General features: G+C 37.3%; 1 non-coding gene across 1 annotated transcript; it reads left to right on the forward strand.

The window, feature by feature from the left end:
- Positions 1–20,654: 20,654 nt before the first annotated feature.
- Positions 20,655–20,762, forward strand: LOC148562441 (small nucleolar RNA R71). Its single transcript, XR_015888158.1, has one exon. It is a non-coding gene; the product is annotated as a small nucleolar RNA R71 (small nucleolar RNA).
- Positions 20,763–22,312: the final 1,550 nt, after the last annotated feature.

Consider the following 22,312-nt stretch of genomic DNA (forward strand, 5'->3'; position numbering starts at 1 on the left):
TTGAAGACTAATTATTTTTTGTCGATAAATAAAAATAAATCAATAATTTTAATATTATATTATAAAATTATTTATTCAAAAATTTAAATATATATACTAATAAATAATTATATATCTAACATAGATATCATAAGAATTTTTAATTAATTTATCTTCTAAAGATATATTATAAAAATATAATAATATAATTCTTTTAATATTTTTAATGTATTTAATGTATTAAAAATATAAAAGTTAATTAATTTTGACAATAATTAGCTTATGCCGACAAGACACAACTAGCAAAACCCATATCATAATATGAATATCACACGCTGTTGTTGATTTTGGATTGGAAAATTCTAAATTCCTTAAACAGCGAGCCATCCCAATTCCCAACTCATGATTAACACATTCCTTTTTGAGTTTTTTTCTCTCAATTAATGCTTTCCATGAATTGGGGTCAGATTCTAATTGCGATTTGAAACAAACGGGGCAAGTTACAATAATTTATAATGAATTGCACTATAATCAACTACGATTATGACTTATAATGTTGGGTCAGATTTGCAATCACTAATAAATTAAAATAATTATTTTGAGAAAATAAAGAAATGAAACATTTTTAATTATGTAATTCCATTTTTAAAAAATATTGCTTGTATACAATTTTTTTTTAAATTATTATAAAGGATTGTTAGGAAGATTCAATTATTAAAAAAGATTTTTAATATTAAAATTATTTAGAATGATTAATTTTATAATATTTAAAAAAAAGATCAAATCTATTTTATGAAGAGACAAATATATTTTTAGATTATTTTTTTATTTATTTATTTTTTGTATACATATTTTTTTTCTTCTAATTATCTATTATACTCAAATTTTTATTCTTCATCTATAACTCATAGAGACATTTGTTACTGTCAATCACAAAACGTAAAATCTGGGAGTATACTAATATCTTACTATTATCATATATAGAGTAGTCAACAATAAACATCAAATGAATCATTCAAAACTTGTGAAATTTGTCTCGAGAGATCTCTTTCTTCAACTATTCAAGGCTTAGCCCTTAATCAAATACAATAATCGGTGCTGATCTAATTGGTTTATGGCGTGAAATATTTGTATACCTTCGTAATAGACACCCGACTCCTACTAGATAAGTTGATTTTCCAATGCTGCATTTGGTATACCCTTGTAGAAACATTGCTATTGAGTAAACTTCTATTACCCCTTAGGATTTGCTTGCTTTCGAGAAATCTAAAAACATTAAAATCTAAAAATAAATTTAAAAGAAACATATTTACTCAATAGCAATGTTGCTGCAAGGGCATACCAAATACAGCATTGGAAAATCAACTTACCTGTCAGGAGTTGGGTGTCTATCACAAAGGTATACAAATATTTCACACGCCAGAGACCAATTAGATCAGCACCGATTATTGCATTTGATTCAAGGGCTAAACCTTGAATAATTGAAGAAAGAGATCTCTCGAAACAAATTCCACAAGTTTTGAATGATTTATTTGATGCTCATTGTTGACTACTCTATATATGATAATAGTAAGACATTATCAAAAATCCCTAGGAGGCGGGGATCTCTGCGGGGACCGCCCCGAATGGGCCCCGATGATGGAAAATTTTTTCCGTGGGGATGGGGATGGGAGCAAAATTCCCCCGAGACAGGCGCGGGGACCCGAGCGGGGATCCCCATCCCATCCCCGATAATTCCCCGAATTTTTGAACTTACTTAAATACCCTTACTTTATTACTAATATAGGGGGTGTTTTAGTAATTTCACCCATTAAAAAACCCTAACCCTATTATTCAGTATCTCATTCTTTCCTTCTCACTTTGCTGCGCCGTCTACTACTGTCTCATTCAGTCATTCTTCCCTTCTCACTTTGCTGCGCCGTCTACTCTACTCTACTATCTCATTTACCCTCGTCGGTCGCCACTCCTGCCACCGGCCACTCCTACGCCACTCGCCACCGCGTCGTTCTCTCTCCTCAGGCGCGGTGTCCTTCCCCTCTCCACCCCTGCGTCTACATGTTTGCTTCCATCTCTTCACTGCTCACAGCGTTGCATCCCACTGCTCCACCATCTCTTCGCTGCTCGTCGTTTACTGGAGAGCGTCGCTGCTAACGCTGCAACAGCCACCGGTTGTCCGTCTTCCAGTCCTCTTCCTCCTTCACATCAACTTGACTTCAGGTTAGGGTTTTGTTAATTTCTGGTTTTCTGCATGTAGTTATTTGCTTGTTTTGAAAACTCTGATTATGTAGTTCTGAGTTACTGGGTTTGTTTACTGATCTTGTTAATTTGAGTTTTCTTGTTCTGATTTTGTTAATTTATTTTTGCTTGTACTAATTTTGTTAATTTATTTCTGATTTTCTTAATTTATTTTTACTTGTACCGATTTTGTTAATTTATTTCTGATTTTGTAATTTAATTTATTAATAATTCTAAGTTGATTTTGAGCTGTTGGGTTTAATTTAGTTTGGCTTGTTTTGAGTTGATTTTATGATTCAATTTGAGTTGAAAACTCTGATTATGTAGTTTTGAGTTGCTGGGTTTGTTTACTGATCTTGTTAATTTGAGTTTGCTTGTTCTGATTTTGTTAATTTATTTCTAATTTTGTTAAGTTTGTTAATCAGAATCAAATGCGATTTTTATTATCGTAGGAAGAGATCCTATCGTCTTCTCAATAATTTCCACTACACACGAAGCACCACCACAGTTCACGATTCTTCATCATCTTCCTGTTTGCGGTAGCTATTCATCATCATCATCATCACAAACTTCATTCTACTATGCCACTTGTTTAATTATTATTTCATCAGTTTTCCTGTTAGATTCTATCTATCAGTCCTTATCTATATTGTACAAATTATTATTATTTATAAATTTTTATTAATCTTACAATGAGGATACGATATATCCCTTGATACTGTTTTACTGGTTTTGGTTTTCTGTTCATTTAACTTGAGTCTTGTCTTCTTCAACTGTTCTTTTGCTATTTCTATTTTTTATATATCCTTGTTTCTTGTTAATTTATTTCTGATTTTGTAATTTAATTTATCAATAATTCTGAGTTGATTCCGAGCTACTGGGTTTAATTTATTTTGGCTTATTTTGAGTTGATTTTGTGATTTAATTTGTTAATCTCTGATTGCATGATTCTAAGTTGTTGGGTTCAATTTGCTTGTTCTAAGTTGATTCTGTGATTTATTGTTTATGTATTGATTTTTAATTTAGTGTTTCTATATTAAATCTTACTGTATAGGATGGATAGCTTGTGCTCGACTCCTATTGAAAATAATAATGAGACAATATAACACCCTACCACACAGAGCCTTATGCTTAAGTCATAAGACAGAGGTGGCGAGGTATTACGACCTCTAAAAATAAAATTTAGTACATATAATATTGTGAAGAATGTTTATAACTAGGAGCCTTTGAAGGAAAAGGGGTAAATCAAATTTGTAACTCGAAAAGTGCAACACTCCGATCGATAACGTAACGAAACAGAGAACGGATAAGCTAACGCAAGAATATATCCAAAGAGTGCCAAAAACACAAATATCCAAAACTCAAAATCCAGTTGCGAAGATAACCGGTTCGAGTATAGAAGTATATACAAATATATATAAAGCAAGAAACCCAAAAGGTGGATACAAAACCTATTCTCCAACACATCCTCTAAGAGGAGTCAAAACAGTATAGTATATACATTATTTGTGGTGATAACAGTATCTAAGAGTAAGCATAAAACCAAAGGTAAAGTCCCAAGAAACAAGGATTCTTCGCTTATCCAGAAGTCTCCAGCATGCCTCAGCGAGAAGCCTCACGTCCTGCATCTGAAAACCACAAAATCTGCATGGGTGAGAACCGGAGGTTCTTAGTATGGTAACAGTACCCACATATCTAACATGTAATGTCCTGGGAAAGCCGAAGGCATTCCTAGAACTTTTACCAAACAAATCAAAGCTTATAAACAGGCTAAACCATAAATGGCAACTGACTAGAGATCTTCAGTCTAACTAATACTTCCCTTTCTAATTCCTGCAGACCTCCCAACCACCAGCAGTAGTATATTATGGCAAACACAGTTATATCAAACAAGAAGATATACAGATAGGAAACAGATGTGACATTTAGACAATTAGCAGGTAATATGCAGTCAATTAGGCAATTCCAAATAATTCACATGGTATGCATATGATGAATGCCTGTTCTAATGGCTGATGATATCATCTGTCAGTTATATAGCTAACCCGACAAGTTCTGGTAGCTAACCATTGGACTGTCCCTCTGTCGTGCATCCCCAACTCGAGTTATACTCAATATAATTCATAATTCATATCCAACACTCTCACTGGTGTATATTCACGGGGGCGAGCTCATCCGAAACTTTCACAGTGTCCGGCCACACTTACGACATAGGGTCAGCAGAGTATCGAGTCTCCACCTGGAGCACATGGTGGCTAGCCATTGCTTTCTCCCAGGGAAACTCGTATCTCAGATAGTGGAAGTGAAACATTCACATTTCAATTCAATAAGCATATATGCAATTATACTCAGCCATAATTCAATAATGGCTCCACCGTAACTCGGCAATAACTCAGCCGTCCGACTTATAGTTCAATCCAGAACCAGCCATGTTATTAATAATTACAGCACTCATGGCACATAAAGCACTTCCACCGCCATCCTCCGTATCTCAAATAATTATCTTTGATCATCATTGATAATTAATTCTCCCCTTTCTTCATCCACAAGTTACCACATTGGCTAGCCCTTCCCATAGCTAGGCATATCATATTGATTCAATACATTAAAGGTGAGATCGGAGGCTTAAAAGTATGAAATTTGGCTTTTAAAACTCAAAAATCAACTTTGGAATGAAAACAGGGCCATGCGTACGCATCCTCCATGCGCACGCGTGGATGGCCAAAAAGTTCATCGACGCGTATGCGTCTCCCACGCGCACGCGTGGATGGAAAAACAGTCAAGTGACGCCTACACGTCCCCCACGCGTACACGTGGGTACGTTTTATGCCCCAAGCACAAAACTGGCACAAATCAGGCACAACTCTCTGGAATTTCGGCTGGGCAACTATTTTCGTTCATCGACGCGTACGTGTGGGCCACACGCACGCGTGGGTAGTGAAACTATGGGAGTGCTTTCTGCCAAAAATCTTTCTAAATTAAAAAGCTGCAAAATTAACAGATTCAACCCCAATCTTTCGACAGGCGTAACTTCATCGTTTTAAAAGGTTTTTCACCCGTTCTTCAAATGGCATAACCACCCGGGATCCAATTTCATTTCTAAAAATATTTGGCACAAAATGAGGATCCGGAGTCCAAGTTACGCTCCATCAAAGTATGCCCAAAAACCACATTTTCATACAAAGCCACAAAGTGCCATTTTCAAAACAAGCCATTTTCAACCCTTTTTTAAAATCAACCAAAACATACCAAAAATCACTTCAAGCCTCCTCAACTCATACATTGACATTTCTATCAAATCACAACCTACCAAATTTATTATTTTAACCAATTTCACTTAAGAAATCCAACTTTAAACACAATACCACATAGTACACAATTTCTCATCCCAATTTCCAACATTACCATTTCCAATCAACCATCAATACACACAATCAATATCATACTCACTCTCAACATGGTTCCACCCACAATTCAACCTCAACCAAATATTAATCATATGTCAAAACATGCATATCTTTCATGCATCACATCATCAATCATCAATATTCATAATCACACATATGACCACATATTTGATTTCAACCATTCAACAACATCAACCATTCAATCCTATCTTAGGGCCTCTAGTCTAAGTTTTCACACCACATTACATTTTAGATACAGGAAACTGAGACCATACCTTAGCCGATTTCCCAAGCTCAACCGGAGCACTTCCAAATCACTTTGTCCACAAGCTCTCAAGGTCTCAACACCTCCAAGAATAGATTTTTGCACACCAAAGCCCTTTCTCAAGCTTTCAAAATCTCAATCAAGCTCCAATATTTACATACACACTACCTAAGCCACAATCATCATGCCCATACACAACATCTCAATACCCAAACATCATAGAACAAAAAATTACACTAGGGTTGAGAATCTTACCACACCCAAGATTCAAGGAGTCAAGATTAATCTTCTCCTTCAAGAGAGTTGGGTCCTATAACATCAAAGAGCCTAAAATCTCAACACATTTCTCTATAAAACTCGAAATTTAGGGATGAAGAACTGAGATGAAATCATAGCTTACCTCAAGAATAAAGTAGTGGGTTTTGTAGAGCTTTTCACGGTGAACGCGTGGCTGCAAATGGTGCGGTAATCAGAGCTCTAGATCAAAAGTTATGGTGGTTTGAAGATCAACCAAGGGTTAGAACTTGTGAGAGTGTTCTTCCCCTTCCCATTTCCTTTTTCAGCGTGTATGAGTGTCTAGTGAGGAGAGAGAGTGCTGAAAATTAGGGTTTTAGGTATAGTTTAGTTGGGCCAAGGGCCCAATATGGGTCTGGTTGGCCCGGTTTGACCCGTTCGGTCCAATCTTGATCCGATTTCTATAAAATTGGTATCGAAATTCTCGTCTCAATCTCCTCTATTATATTTAGCCATAAAAATCACATTTTTGGCTATAGAAATTCTCATTTATGGGTTAATTAGCTGTTAATTAACCGGATTTTACATTCTACCCACCTAATTGGGAATTTTGCCCACAAAATTAAAATTTCAATTAACTGAGAATAAGTGCGGATAATCCGTTCGCATTTCCGACTCAAGTTCCCAAGTGTGTTTCTCAATACCGCCTCGACTCCATGCCACTTTGACTAACGCAACCTCCTTTCCACGCAACCGTTTGATACTAGTATCGTCAATTCTGACCGGAGCCACTGGAAGCGTCAAATCTTCTTTTAACTGAACCGATTTAGGTTCTAACACATGGCTAGCATCAGGAGTATACTTCCGAAGCTGCGACATGTGAAATACATCGTGCAGGTTCAAAAGGTAAGGTGATAGAGCCATCCGATACGCTACAGGTCCAACCCTCTCCAGGATCTGAAACGGACCGATGTATCGAGGATTCATCTTCTTTGCTTTAATTGCCCTACCTACTCCTGTGGTTGGAGTGACTTTAAGGAAAACATGGTCTCCTTCCTCAAATTCCAAGGCCTTCCACCTCTGATCGGCGTAACTTTTTTGACGACTCTGTGCAATGAGTATCCTATCTCGGATTTTTTTGACTTGTTCGGTGGTCTCAGCTATCATCTCCGGTCCCAACAAGCTTTACTCTCTAGCTTCATACCAGCATAGCGGGGATTGACATTTCCTCCCATACAAGGCCTCATATGGAGCAATCCTGATGCTCGCATGGTAGCTATTATTGTATGCAAACTCCACTAACGGCATATACCGATCCCAATTTGCTGGTTGGTCCAAAACACAAGCCCTTAACATATCCTCTAGTGTTTGGATCATCCTCTCAGCTTGACCATCTGTCTGAGGTTGGTAAGCCGTACTCAAGCTTAACCGGGTCCCGAAAACCTTCTGAAATGCACCCCAAAACCTCAAAGTAAAACGAGGATCTCTATTAGAGATTATAGTAGTAGGCACACCATGAAGTCTCACAATCTCCTTTATGTACAAGCGTGCTAACTCCTCAAGAGTGTAGTTCATCCGAATGGGTAGAAAATGAGTCGACTTCATCAGTCTATCCACAATCACCCAAACAGCATCAAAACCGGCCTTAGTCCTTGGCAATCCAGATACAAAGTCCATTGCAATGCTCTCCCACTTCCATTGCGGAACCTCTAAAGGTTGCAACGTCCCAGAAGGTCTCTGATGTTCAATATTCACCTTCTGACAGGTTAAGCACTTTGAGATGTACTCCGCCACATCATTCTTCATACCCGGCCACCAAAATATCGCCTTCAGATCATGGTACATCTTAGTACTCCCCGGGTGAATAGAGAATCCGCTCTTGTGTGCTTCGCTTAAGATATCTTGTCGCAAAGTGCCGACATCCGGCACAATGATCCTGTCCTTGAATCTCCATAGCCCATCCTGATCCTCTGACACTCTCCACCGCTTTTCTTGCTCAATAGCTGGCAACACCTTTGGTAACACATCCTCGTTTTCATGGGCCTTTAGGAGTTTGGATTTAAAGTCACTTGAGATCTGCAATCGACTCAAACATAGAGTCCCAGACACTTCTTGAACACCAATCTTCAGACTCTCGAATTCCTTGAGTAACTTCTTGATGAGCGGATAATTTATACGCTTTTTGGCATTATTTTTAGGTAGTTTTTAGTAGGATCCAGCTACTTTTTAGTATATTTTTATTATTTTTCAAGCAAAATTTAAATTTCTGGACTTTACTATGAGTTTGTATATTTTTTTCTGTGATTTCAGGTATTTTCTAGCTGAAATTGAGGGACCTGAGCAAAAATCTGATTCAGAGGCTGAAAAAGAACTGCAGATGCTGTTGGATTCTGACCTTCCTGCACTCGAAATGGATTTTCTGGAGCTACAAAAACCCAATTGATGCGCTCTCAATTGTGTTGAAAACTAGACATCCTGGGCTTTCCAGAAATATATAATAGTACATACTTTGCCCGAGTTTTGATGACGCAAACTGGCGTTTAAACGCCAACTTCCTGCCCTATTCTGGCGTTAAACGCTAGAACTGAGTTACAAGCTGGAGTTAAATGCCCAAACTGGCACCAAAGCTGGCATTTAACTCCAAAAAAAGTTTCTACACGTAAAAGCTTCAATGCTCAGTCCAAGCACACACCAAGTGGGCCAGGAAGTGGATTTCTGCATCATTTACTCATTTTCTGTAAACCCTAGTTACTAGTTTAGTATAAAAACTACTTTTAGAGATTTATTTTTCATCCAGTTTTCATATTTCAGAGCTGAGACCATTGTACACGTTTGGGGGCTGGCCTCACGGCCATGCCTAGACCTTCATCACTTATGTATTTTCAACGGTGGAGTTTCTATACCCCAGAGATTAAGGTGTGGAGCTCTGCTGTTCCTCATGAATTAATGCAAAGTACTATTGTTTTTCTATTCAATTCAAGCTTATTCTTATTCTAAGATATTCATTCGCACCCAAGAACATGATGAATGTGATGATTATGTGACACTCATCACCATTCTCACCTATGAACGCGTGCCTGACAACCACTTCCGTTCTACATGAAAACAAGCTTGAATGCATATCTCTTAGCCTCCATTCCGAAAGATCGGAGTCTTTGTGGTATAGGTTAGAATTATTGGTGGCCATTCTTGAGATCCGGAAAGTCTAAACCTTGTCTGTGGTATTTTGAGTAGGTTCTAGGATGGGATGACTGTGACGAACTTCAAACTCACGAGTGTTGGGCGTAGTGACAGACGCAAAAGGATCAATGGATCCTATTCCAACATGAGTGAGAACCGACAGATGATTAGTCGTGCAGTGACAGCGCATTTGTACCATTTTCACTGAGAGGATGGACGATAGCCATTGACAATGGTGATCCCCCAACATACAGCTTGCCATAGAAAGGAGTATGAATGATTGAATGAAGGCAGTAGGAATGCAGAGATTCAGAAGGAGCAAAGCATCTCCATACGCTTATCTGAAATTCTCACCAATGAATTACATAAGTATTTCTATCTTATCTTATATTTTATTTATATTTTAATTATCAAAACCTCATAACCATTTGAATCTGCCTGACTGAGATTTACAAGATGACCATAGCTTGCTTCAAGCCGACAATCTCCGTGGGATCGACCCTTACTCACGTAAGGTTTATTACTTGGACGACCCAGTGCACTTGCTGGTTAGTTGTACGGAGTTGTGAAGAAGAATTGAGATTATGAACGTGCGTACCAAGTTTTTGGCGCTGTTGAGATCACAATTTTGTGCACCAAGTTTTTCGCGCCGTTGCCAGGGATTGTTCGAGTTTGGACAACTGACAGTTCATCTTGTTGCTCAGATTAGGTGATTTTATTTTAATTTTAAGCTTTTTATTTTTATTTTCGAAAAAATTTTCAAAAAAAAATATTCTATGACTTCAAAATTTTTAAGAATGAAATCTAGAGTTTCATGATGATCTGTTGAAGTCTGGCTGGCTGTGAAGCCATGTCTAATCTTTTGGACCGATGTTTCAACTCATCATCACAAGAGCTTGTTGATTTCTATCAATCTTGCTGTTGTATGTAATGTTCTGCTGAAGCTTGGCTGGCCATTGGCCATGTCTAGTCTTTTGGACCGAAGCTTTTACATCAAGCTTGGCTGGCTATTAAGCCATGTTTAAAATATTTGGACCGAAGCTTTAGACTAACATTGCATGATTCTTGGAATTCTTATTAAAAATTTTGAAATCCTTATTTTTCTTTTTCTTTTCCCAAATAATTTTTGAAAAATCCAAAAAAATTAATAAAATCATAAAAACAAAAAATAATTTTATGTTTCTTGTTTGAGTCTTGTGTCAAATTTTAAGTTTGGTGTCAATTGCATATCTTGATTTTTTTCCTTTAAATTTTCGAAAACTCATGCATAATGTTCTTCATGATCTTCAAATTGTTCTTGATGAATTTCCTTGTTTGATCTTTGCATTTTCTTGTTTTGTGTCTTTTCTTGTTTTTCATATGCATTTTCAATTTGTTAGTGTCTAAACACTGAAAATTTCTAAGTTTGGTGTCTTGCATGTTTTTCTTTTCTTAAAAATTTTCAGAAATAAGTCTTGATGTTCATCTTGATCTTCAAAGTGTTCTTGGTATTCATCTTGACATTCAAAGTGTTCTTGCATGCATTAGTTGTTTTGATTCATAATTTTCATGTTTTGAGTCATTTTGATGTTTTTCTCTCTCCTCATTAAAAATTCAAAAATTAAAAAATATCTTTCCCTTATTCTTCTCATAAATTTCGAAATTTTGAATTGACTTAGTCAAAAAATTTTAAAAATCTAGTTGTTTCTTATGAGTCAAGTCAAATTTTCAATTTAAAAATTCTATCTTTTCAAATCCTTTTCAAAAATCAAATCTTTTTCATTTTTTTATTTTCGAAAATTCTCAAAATCAATTTTAAAAATATTTTTCTTATTTTTGTTTCACATTTTCGAATTCATTACTAGTATTTAATATTTTGATTCAAAAATTTTAATTTGTTACTTGCCTATTAAGAAAGGATCAAACTTTAATTTCTAAAATCATATCTTTTAGTTTCTTGTTAGTCAAGTCATCAACTTTAATTTCAAAATCAAATCTTTTTAAATTTCCTTTTCAAATCTTTTTCAAATTAAATTTCAAATCATATCTTTTTCAAAAATTAATTTTCAAAATCTTTTCTAACTTCCTATCTTTTCAAATTTGATTTTCAAATCTTTTTCAATTAATTACTTGACTTTTTGTTTGATTTTAAAAGTTTTCTATTTCAATCATATCTTTTTCAAAACCACCTAACTAATTTTCTCTCTCTAATTTTCGAAAACTCCTCCCCACTTTTTCAAAATTTCTTTTAATTAACTAATTATTTTAAATTTTAATTTAATTTAATTTCTCTTTTTAATTTTCGAATTCTAACTAATAATTAAAATAAAAGCAAAAATATTTTTGCTTTTATTTTAATTTAAATTCGAAATCTTCTCTCTCTCATCTCTTTCTATTTATTTATTTATTTACTAACACCTCTCTTCTTCTTAAAAAAATTCGAACCCTCTCCCCCACTCTGTGTTCGAATTATTCTCTCCTCTCTTCTTCTACTCACATAAAGGAATCTCTATACTGTGACATAGAGAATTCCATACTTTCTTGTTCTCTTCTCTTTCATATGAGCAGGAACAAGGACAAAGGCATTCTTGTTGAAGCTGATCCTGAACCTGAAAGGACTCTTAAGAGAAAACTAAGAGAAGCTAAAGCACAACACTCTGGAGAGGACCTAACAGAAATTTTTGAAAAAGAAGAAGACATGGTAGCCAAAAATAACAACAATGCCAACAATGCAAGGAAGATGCTTGGTGACTTCATTGCACCCTCTTTTGACTTCTGTGGAAGAAGCATCTCAATTCCTGCCATTGGAGCAAACAACTTTGAGCTTAAGCCTCAATTAGTTTCTCTAATGCAACAGAATTACAAGTTTTATGGACTTCCATTGGAAGATCCTCATCAGTTTTTAGCTGAATTCTTACAAATCTGTGACACTGTCAAGACCATCTGAGGTCTACAGGCTTATGCTTTTCCCTTTTGCTGTAATAGACAAAGCTAGAATATGGTTGGATTCACAACCTAAGGAAAGCCTAAACTCTTGGGAAAAGCTGGTCTTTCCTGGCCAAATTCTTTCCACCTCAAAAGATGAGTTTAGAGTGGAAATCCAAACCTTCAGACAAAAGGAAGGTGAGTCCCTCTATGAAGCTTGGGAAAGATATAAGTAATTGATCAAAAGGTGTCCTACTGACATGCTTCCAGAGTGGAGCATCATATGTATATTCTATGATGGTCTGTCTGAGTTGTCAAAATTGTCATTGGACCATTCTGCAGGAGGATCTCTTCATCTAAAAACCCCTGCAGAAGCTTAGAAACTCATTGAAATGGTTGCAAACAACCAGTTCATGTACACCTCTGAGAGGAGTCCTGTGAACAATGGGACGCATCAGAAGAAGGGAGTTCTTGAAATTGATACTCTGAATGCCATATTGGCTCAGAACAAAATATTGACTCGGCAAGTCAATATGATTTCTCAGAGTCTGAACGGATTGCAAGCTGCATCCAATAGTACTAAAGAAGCATCTTCTGAAGAAGAAGCTTATGATCCTGAGAACCCTCCAATGGCAGAAGTAAATTACATGGGAGAACCCTATGGAAACACCTATAATCCTTCATGGAGAAATCATCCAAATTTCTCATGGAAGGACCAACAGAAACCTCAACAAGGCTTCAATAATAATGGTGGAAGAAATAAGTTTAGAAATAGCAAGCCTTTTCCATCATCTTCTCAGCAATAGACAGAGAATTCTGAACAGAGCCATTCTGGCGTGGCAACCATAGTCTCTGATCTATCCAAGACCACACTAAGTTTTATGAATGAAACAAGGTCCTCCATAAAAAATTTGGAGGCACAGGTGGGTCAGCTGAGTAAGAAGATTATTGAAACTCCTCCCAGTACTCTCCCAAGTAATACAGAAGAAAATCCCAAGAGAAAGTGCAAGGCCATAACCATGACCAACATGGCCGAACCTAGAGAGAGTGAGGAGGATGTGAGTCCCAGTGAGAAAAGCCTCATGGGACATCCTCTGGATAGAAAGGAGTTTCCCTTTGAGGAACCAAAGGAATCTGAGGCTCATACAGAGACCATAGAGATTCCATTGAACTTTCTTCTGCCATTCATGAGCTTTGATGAATATTCTTTCTCTGAAGAGGATGAAGACATCACTGAAGAGCAAGTTGCTAAATATCTAGGAGCAATCATGAAGCTGAATACCAAGTTATTTGGTACTGAGACTTGGGAGGATGAACCCCTCTTGTTCACCAATGAACTGAATGCATTAATGAGGCAAACATTACCTCAGAAGAAACCGGATCCCGAAAATTCTTCATACCTTGTACCATAGGCACCATGACCTTTGAGAAGGCTCTATGTGACCTGGGGTCAGGGATAAACCTCATGCCACTCTCTGTAATGGAGAAACTGGGAATCTTTGAGGTACAAGCTGTAAGAATCTCACTAGAGATGACAGACAAATCAATAAAACAGGCTTATGGACTAGTAGAGGACGTGCTAGTGAAGGTTGAAGGCCTTTACAGCCCTGCTGATTTCATAATCCTAGACACTGGGAAGGGTGAGGATGAATCCATCATCCTTGGCAGGCCCTTCCGAGCCATAGTAAAAGCTATGATTGATGTTGACAGAGGAGAGTTGGTCCTTCAGTTGAATGAGGACTACCTTGTATTCAAGACTCAAGGTTCTCCTTCTGTAACCATGGAGAGGAAGCATGAAAAGCTTCTCTCAATACAGAGTCAAACAAAACCCCCACATTCAAACTCTAAGTTTGGTGTTGGGAGGCCACAACCAAACTCTAAGTTTGGTGTTGAGAGGCCCCAACCCTACTCTGATTATCTGTGAGGCTTCATGAGAGCTCACTGTCAAGCTATTGACATTAAAGAAGCGCTTATTGGGCGGCAACTGGTGCAAGAAATCGTGATTGTTCATTCCTTGGTAACGGCGCCAAAAACGTGATACGCACGTTCATAATCTTAGTTCTTTTTCACCAGTTCGCACAACTAACCAGTAAGTGCATTGGGTCGTCCAAGTAATAAACCTTACGTGAGTAAGGGTCGATCCTACGGAGATTGTCGGCTTGAAGCAAGCTATGGTCACCTTGTAAATCTCAGTCAGGCGGATTCAATTGGTTATGGAGATTTGATAATTAAAATATAATTAAAATATAAAATAGGATAGAAATACTTATGTAATTCATTGGTGAGAATTTCAGATAAGCGTATGGAGATGCTTTTATTCCTTCTGAACCTCTGCTTTCCTACTGCTTTCATCCAATCATTCATACTCCCTTCCATGGCAAGCTGTATGTTGGACATCACCGTTGTCAATGGCTACTTCCCATCCTCTCAGTGAAAATGGTCCAGATTCACTGTCACCGCACGGCTAATTATCTGTCGGTTCTCGATCATGCTAGAATAGGATTCAGTAATCCTTTTGCGTCTGTCACTACGCCCATCACTCGCGAGTTTGAAGCTCGTCACAGCCATCCCTTCCCAGATCCTACTCGGAATACCACAGACAAGGTTTAGACTTTCCGGATCTCAAGAATGGCCGCCAATAATTCTAGCCTATACCACGAAGACTCTGATCATAGATCAGGAGGCTAAGAGATATGCATTCAAGCTTGCTTTCATGTAGAACGGAAGTGTTTGTCAGGCAAGCGTTCATAAGTGAGAATGATGATGAGCGTGACATAATCATCACATTCATCATGTTCTTGTGTGAGAATGAATATCTTAGAGAAGAAATAGGCTTGAGTTGAATAGAAAAACAATAGTACTTTGCATTAATTCATGAGGAACAGCAGAGCTCCACACCTTAATCTATGGGGTGTAGAAACTCCACCGTTGAAAATACATAAGAACAAGGTCTAGGCATGGCCGAATGGCCAGCCTCCCCAAATGGCATGTGAATTCGAAAATAGGGAAAAAGACCAGCCCCCTAGTACAATAGTAAAAAGTTCTATTTATACTAAACTAGTTACTAGGGTTACAGAATTAAGTAAATGATGCAAAAATCCACTTCCGGGCCCACTTGGTGTGTGCTTGGGCTGAGCATTGAAGCTTTCACATGTAGAGGTCTTCCTTGGAGTTGAACGCCAGTTTGTAACTTGATTCTGGCATTTAACTCTACTTTGCAACTTGTTTCTGGCATTTAACGCCAGAATAGGGCAGAAAGCTGGCGTTAAACGCCCGTTTGCGTCATCTAAACTTAGGAAAAGTTTGGACTATTATATATTGCTGGAAAGCCCTGGATATCTACTTTCCAACGCAATTGAGAGAGTGCCAATTGAGTTTTTGTAGCTCCATAAAATCCACTTCGAGTGCAGGGAGGTCAGAATCCAATAGCAGCTGCAGTCCTTCTTCAGCCTCTGAATCAGATTTTTGCTCAAGTCCCTCAATTTCAGTCAGAAATTACCTGAAATCATAGAAAAATACAAAAACTTATAGTAAAGTCCAGAAATGTGATTTTTATTTAAAAACTAATATAAATATATTAAAAACTAATCAAATCATACTAAAAACTATGTAAAAATAATGCCAAAAAACGTATAAATTATCTGCTCATCACAACACCAAACTTAAATTGTTGCTTGTCCCCAAGCAACTGAAAATCAAATAGGATAAAAAGAAGAGAATATACTATAAATTTCAAATATCAATAAAACTTAGCTCCAATTAGATGAGCGGGACTAGTAGCTTTTTGCCTCTGAACAGTTTTGGCATCTCACTTTATCCTTTGAAGTTCAGAATGATTGGCATCTATGGAAACTCAGAATTCAGATAGTGTTATTGATTCTCCTAGTTCAGTATGTTGATTCTTGAACACATCTACTTTATGAGTCTTGGCCGTGGCCCTAAGCACTTTGTTTTTCAGTATTACCACCGGATACATAAATGCCACAGACACATAGTTGGGTGAACCTTTTCAGATTGTGACTCAGCTTTGCTAAAGTCCCCAATTAGAGGTGTACAGGGTTCTTAAGCACACTTTGTTTTTACTTTGGACCTCGACTTTAACCGCTCAGTCTCAAGCTTTTTACTTGACACCTTCACGCCACAAGCACATGGTTAGGGATAGCTTGGTTTAGCCGCTTAGGCCAGGATTTTATTCCTTTGGGCCTTCCTATCCATTGATGCTCAAAGCCTTGGATCCTTTTTATTACCCTTGCCTTTTGGTTTCAAGGGCAATTGACTTTTTCTGCTTGCTTTTTCTTTTTCTTTATTATTTTTTTCGCCAATTTTTTTTCTTTTTTTTTTGCATTTTTTCTGCAAGCTTTGTTCTTCACTGCTTTTTCTTGCTTCAAGAATCATTTTTATGATTTTTCAAATCATCAAATAACATTTCTCCTTTTTCATTATTCTTCAAGAGCCAACAATTTTAACATTCATAAACAACAAATTCAAAAGACATATGCACTGTTCAAGCATTCATTCAGAAAATAAAAAGTATTGTCACCACATCAAAATAATTAAACTAATTTCAAGGTTGAATTCAAAATTCATGTACTTCTTGTTCTTTTGTAATTAAAATATTTTTCATTTAAGAGAGGTGATGGATTCATAGGACATTCATAGCTTTAAGACATAGACACTTAAACACTAGTGATCATGTAATAAAGACATAAACATAAATAAACATAGAGCATAGTAGACAAAAAACAGAAAAATAAGAACAAGGAGATTAAGAAACGGGTCCACCTTAGTGAGGGTGGCGTCTTCTTGCTCTTGAAGAAGCAATGGTGTTCTTGAGCTCCTCTATGTTTCTTCCTTGTCTTTGTTGCTCCTCCCTCATAGCTCTTTGATCTTCTCAAATCTCATGGAGAATGATGGAGTGCTCTTGGTGTTCCATCCTTAATTGTCCCATGTTGGAACTTAATTCTCTTAGGGAGGTGTTGATTTGCTCCCAATAGTTTTGTGGAGGAAAGTGCATCCCTTGAGGCATCTCAGGGATTTCATGGTGAGGAATTTCCTCATGCTCTTGTTGAGGTCCATGATCTCTTGTTTGCTCCATTCTTTTCTTAGTGTGGGCTTGTCCTCATCAATGAGGATGTCTCCCTCTATGTCAATTCCAGCCGAATTGCAGAGGTGGCAAATGAGGTGAGGAAAGGCTAACCTTGCCAAAGTGGGGGACTTGTCAGCCACCTTGTAGAGTTCTTGAGGTATAATCTCATGAACTTCCACTTCCTCCCCAATCATGATACTATGGATCATGATGGCCCAGTCTACAGTAACTTCAGACCGGTTGCTAGTAGGAATGATAGAGCGTTGGATGAACTCCAACCATCCTCTAGCTACAGGCTTAAGGTCCGGTCTTCTCAATTGAACCGGTTTGCCTCTTGAGTCAACTTTCCATTGAGCTCCTTCCACACATATGTCCATTAGGACTTGGTCCAACCTTTGATCAAAGTTGACCCTTCTAGTGTAGGGGCGTACGTTTTCTTGCATCATTGGCAAGTTGAACGCCAACCTTACATTTTCCGGACTGAAATCTAAGTATTTCCCCCGAACCATTGTAAGCTAGTTCTTTGGGTTTGGGTTCATACTTTGATCATGGTTCCTAGTGATCCATGCGTTTGCATAGAACTCTTGAACCATTAAGATCCCGACTTGTTGAATACGATTAGAGAGAACTTCCCATCCTCTTCTTCTAATCTCTTGTCGGATCTCCGGATACTCGCTCTTTTTGAGCTTAAAAGGGACCTCAGGGATCACCTTCTTCTTGGCCACAACTTTATAGAAGTGGTCTTGATGGACCTTTGAGATGAATCTCTCCATCTTCCATGACTCAGAGGTGAAAGCAATTGTCTTCCCTTTCCTCTTTCTTAAGGTTTCTCTGGCCTTAGGTGCCATTGATGGTTATGGAAAAACAAAAAGCAATGCTTTTACCACACCAAACTTAAAAGGTTTGCTCGTCCTCGAGCAAAAGAAGAAAGAAAGTAGTAGAAGAAGAAGAAAATGGAGGAGATGGAGTGAGAGAGTGTATTCGGCCAAGGGGGAGAAGTAGTGGTTGTGATGTGTGAAAATGGAGTAGTGTTAAGGGGTTTATATAGGGGTGGGGGGAGGGTAGGTTTTGGCCATTAGGGTTGGGTTTGGGAGAGAAAAGAATTTGAATTTTGGAGGTAGGTGGGGTTTATGGGGAAGAGTTGATGGATGTGAATGGTTAGGGGTATTTAGGGAAGAGAGGTATGAAAAGGTGTGAAGAGGAGAGAAGAAGAGGTGGGGTAGGTGGGGATCCTGTGGGTCCACAGATCCTGAGGGGTCAAGGACTTAGCATCCCTGCTCTAAGTAGGCGTGCAAAACGCCCTTAGAATGCATGTTTGGCGTTAAACGCCAGCTTGCTGCTTGTTTTTGGCATTTAACGCTAATTTCATGCTCTGTTCTGGCGTTAAATGCCAATCTGATGCTTGTTTCTGGTGTTTAATGCCAACTTGATGCTTCTTACTGGCGTTTAAACGCCAGTAAGCTCTTCCTCCAGGGTGAGCTATTTTTAATGCTGTTTTTCATTCTGTTTTTGATTTTTCAGTAGTTTTTGTGACTTCACATGATCATCAACCTAAAGAAAACATAAAATAGCAATGGAAAATAAATATATATAATTAAATAACATTGGATTGCCTCCTAACAAGCGCTTCTTTAATGTCAATAGCTTGACAGTGAGCTCTCATGGAGCCTCACAGATGTTCAGAGCATTGTTGGGACCTCCCAACACCAAACTTAGAGTTTGAATGTGGGGGTTCAACACCAAACTTAGAGTTTGGTTGTGGCCTCCCAACACCAAACTTAGAGTTTAACTGTGGGGGCTTTGGTTGACTCTACAGTGAGAGAAGATTTTCATACTTCCTCTCCATGGTTACAGAAGGAGAACCTTGAGTCTTGAATACAAGGTAGTCTTCATTCAGTTGAAGGACCAACTCTCCTCTGTCCACATCAATCACAGCTTTTACTGTGGCTAGGAAGGGTCTTCCAAGGATGATGGATTCATCCTCATCCTTCCCAGTGTCTAGGATTATGAAATCAGTAGGGATGTAAAGGCCTTCAACCTATACTAACAAGTCTTCTACTAATCCATAAGCCTGTTTCATTGATTTGTCTGCCATTTCTAGTGAGATTCTTGCAGCTTGTACCTCATAGATTCCCAGTTTCTCTATTACAGAGAGTGGCATAAGGTTTATCCCTGACCCAAGGTCACACAGAGCCTTCTCAAAGGTCATGGTGCCTATGGTACAAGGTATGAAGAACTTTCCGGGATCTGATTTCTTCTGAGGCAATGTCTGCCTTATCAATGCACTTAGTTCATTGGTGAACAAGGGGGGTTCATCCTCCCAGGTATCATTACCAAATAAACTGTCATTCAACTTTATGATGACTCCTAGATATTTAGCAACCTGTTCTTCAATGATGTCTTCATCCTCTTCAGAGGAAGAATAGTCATTGGAGCTCATGAATGGTAGAAGGAGGTCCAATAGAATATCTAGGGTCTCTGTATGAGCCTCGGATTCCTTTAGTTCCTCAAAAGGGAACTCCTTTCTGTCCAGAGGACGTCCCAAGAGGTCTTTCTCACTGGGATTCATGTCCTCCTCCTCCTCTGGGCATTCGGCCACACCAAGTAGGGTTATGGCCTTGCACTATCTCTTAGGATTTTCTTCTGTACTGCTTGGGAGATTACTGGGAGGAGTTTCAGTAATCTTCTTACTCATCTGACCCACCTGTGCCTCCAAATTTCTAATGGAGGACCTTGTTTCATTCATGAAACTTAGTGTGGTCTTAGATAAATCAGAGACTATGGTTGCCAGGCCAGAATGGCTCTGTTCAAAATTCTCTGTCTGTTGCTGAGAAGATGATGGAAAAGGCTTGCTATTGCTAAACCTATTTCTTCTACCATTATTATTGAAGCCTTGTTGAGGCTTCTGTTGATCCTTCCATGAGAGATTAGGATGGTTTCTCCATGAACGATTATAGGTGTTTCCATAGGATTCTCCCATGTAATTCACCTCTGCTATTGCAGGGTTCTCAGGATCATAAGCTTCTTCTTCAGAAGATGCCTCTTTAGTACTGTTGGATGCAGCTTGCAATCCATTCAGACTCTGAGAAATCATATTGACTTGCTGAGTTAATATTTTATTATGAGCCAATTTGGCATTCAGAGTATCAATTTCAAGAACTCCCTTCCTCTGAGGCTTCCCATTACTCACAGGATTCCTTTCAGAAGTGTACATAAATTGGTTATTTGCAACCATGTCAATGAGTTCCTGAGCTTCTACAGGCATTTTCTTTAGGTGAATGGATCCACCTGCAGAATAGTCCAATGACATCTTAGATAATTCAGACAGACCATCATAGAATATATCCAGGATGGTCCATTCTGAAAGCATGTCAGAAGGACACTTTTTGGTCAGTTGCTTGTATCTCTCCCAAGCTTCATAGAGGGATTCACCTTCTTTCTGTTTGAAGGTTTGAGCATCCACTCTAAGTTTGCTAAGCTTTTGAGGAGGAAAGAACTTGGCTAAGAAAGCCGTGACCAGCTTATCCCAAGAGTTTAGGCTATCTTTAGGTTGAGAGTCCAACCATATTCTAGCTCTGTCTCTTACAGCAAACGGGAAAAGCATAAGCCTGTAGACCTCGGAATCAACCCCATTGGTCTTAACAGTATCACAGGTTTGCAAGAATTCAGTTAAGAACTGAAAATGATCTTCTGATGGATGTCCATGAAACTTGCAATTCTGTTGCATCAGAGAAACTAATTGAGGTTTTAGCTCAAAATTGTTTGCTCCAATGGCAGAGATTGAGATGCTTCTTCCATGTAAGTTGGAATTTGGTGCAGTCAAGTCACCAAGCATCTTCCTTGCATTGTTGTTGGGTTCGGCCATGTCTCCTTCTTTTTCGAAAATTTCTGTCAGATTTTCTCCAGAGAGTTGTACTTTAGCTTCCCTTAGCTTCCTCTTCAGAGTCCTTTCAGGTTCAGGATCAGCTTCAACAAGAATGTTCTTATCCTTGTTCCTGCTCATATGAAAAAGAAGAGAACAGAAAAGAAAATATGGAATCCTCTATGTCACAGTATAGAGATTCCTTATATGAGTATAAGAAGAGAAGAATAGAAGAAGAAAAAGATAAGAATTCGAACACAGATGAGAAGAGTGGGTTCGAATTTTTGAGTGAAAGAGGGGTGTTAGTAGATAAATAAATAAATAGAAGGAGATGAGAGGGAGAAAAATTTGAAAATTAAATAAAATAAAATATAATTATTTTTGTTTTTATTTTAAATATTAGTTATAATTCGAAAATTAAGAAGGAAAATAAAATTAAATTAAAATTTAAAACAATTAGTTAATTAAAAAGGAATTTTGAAAAAGAGGAGAGGGGTTTTTGAAAATTAGAGAGGAAAAATTAGTTAAGTGGTTTTGAAAAAGATATGATTGAAAGATATGATTGAAAATTTAATTTGAAAAAGATTTGAAAAGGAAATTAAAAAGATTTGATTTTTGAAATTAAAGTTGATTACTTGACTAACAAGAAACTTAAAAGATATGATTTTAAAATTTAAAGATTGAACCTTTCTTAATAGGCAAGTAACAAACTTTAAAATTTTTTTGAATCAATCACATTAATTGTTAGCAAAGATTTTGAAATTATAAAATAAAATAAGAAAAAGATTTTTAAAAATCAATTTGAAATTTTCGAAAATATGAATGAAAAATGAAAAGGATTTGATTTTTGAAAAAGATATAATTTTTATATTGAAAATTTGACTTGACTCATAATAAACAATTAAATTTTAAAAACTTTTTGACTAAGTCAAACCAAATTTATGAAAATTTATGAGAGAAAAAGGAAAAGATATTTTTTTTATTTTTGAATTTTTAATGAAGAAAGAGAAAAACAATAAAAAGACTCAAAACATGAAAATTATGAATCAAAACACACAATGCATGCAAGAACACTTTGAATGTCAAAATGAACATCAAGAACACTTTGAATGTCAAGATGAACACTAAGAAGTTATTTTTGAAAATTTTTAAGAAAAGAA

Source organism: Arachis ipaensis, chromosome B6 (assembly GCF_059453495.1).
Source record: "Arachis ipaensis isolate K30076 ecotype BB chromosome B6, ASM5945349v1, whole genome shotgun sequence".
Taxonomy (NCBI): Eukaryota; Viridiplantae; Streptophyta; class Magnoliopsida; order Fabales; family Fabaceae; genus Arachis; species Arachis ipaensis.